Raw genomic sequence first — 1,519 nt, 5'->3', positions numbered from 1 at the left:
ACACGGGACATAGTAGCGAATTCTAAGTAACGTTACATGATTTATTCCTTTTTGCAGCTATTTTTGCCAGTCAGAAGCAGTAATGTTGATGAAAATTGTATTTATAGAAAATTCATGCCTGGTAAACTAGGTTTGGTAATAAAGTGGCAGTTTTTATTTACATTCTTATTTACAGCCTAAAATTGTATATATACCTATAGAGTCATTTTAAGTCTATAAATATTGGGATATTTTAATTAACAAACCAGAGTTGTGTCGATAACGCTCGACTCCTTGTCGGTGAAACATGCACACATCCACCCACATTAGGACATCAATCTCAAACTTAATCTGTATTGCTATTAAATCAAATAGAACATTAACAAGTCGCTGACATTTTCGATATTTATTCCAGAAATGATTACCACGGCAACCGATTTATATCCAAGAAATCTATTAATATGAACTAAAAAAAACAATAGTGTTCCTTAACATTACCTTCTCTTCATTTCTAATGGAAATTGTCATGAGTTAATCAGAATAACAGACGAGGTAATTCCAGTCCTCGAATATTTGACCCGTATAAAACGGTTTAAGTGTTCTTCTTACTATTGTTCTAGATTCAAAATGCAATTTGTAGCTATTAGTATTTTATTTTGTTATAATGACATTTCAGTGTAGAGCTTTTTAACGGTTGATGACTTTCCACTTGGTGGGACGACACACTCCTCTATTCCACTTTGCAAAGGTGGTGAGCTCACAGAAACGTTAGCACAGCGGGTAAAATGCCTCGCAGCATTTTGTCCTCTTTACATCTTGAGTTTAAATTCCACCAAGATGAATTTTACCTTTCATCATTTCCGACTCGATAAGATTTGCACTGGAGTCGATGTAATCGACTTGCCCGCTTCTCCGAACATGTTGGCCTTGTGCCAAAATTTGAAATTGGTATCTTATTTTGCGTGAATCCTGAAAATGAATTAAAATTCTGATTACATATTTTCCGTTAATATGTTCCTATTTTAGAAAAACAGGGTGCACATATTTAATTTTTAATTTTCCAGTCTACACGTAGGCTAAACATTCTTTTTTGTTCCTGAAAAGTTCTATTCTGGAATTCATTTTAGTATATTTAAATTGCTTGCAGAATTTTATGTTCTATAAAGGACGTATATTACAATTTTAGTTAAGTTTAGGGTCAATGTTTGCATTTCTATAATAGAACCGATCATAATGAAGTCAGACCTCTAAGAAGCCGTTTACATAACTAACATGTTAAGTCATAAATTATTAAAAGTTTCTATTTCTCTGTCTCCTTGTATATAGGATCATCATGATACCGGTAACATTTGGCTTCCGATCCTCCATGTCAGCTAGACTGTGTGCTCTCCAAAGCCGTTGAATGTTCATCAGTTCACCAATATTTCAAACTGTTCCTTAAAAAACCAGATTGAAAAATCGTGAAATTTAGCCCGAACAACTGTATATACATACATATATGCACACACACACACACACACACACACACACACACACACAC

The sequence above is a fragment of the Octopus bimaculoides genome, chromosome 7, assembly GCF_001194135.2.
Source record: "Octopus bimaculoides isolate UCB-OBI-ISO-001 chromosome 7, ASM119413v2, whole genome shotgun sequence".
Taxonomy (NCBI): Eukaryota; Metazoa; Mollusca; class Cephalopoda; order Octopoda; family Octopodidae; genus Octopus; species Octopus bimaculoides.
Note: the sequence above shows the minus strand (reverse complement) of the source record.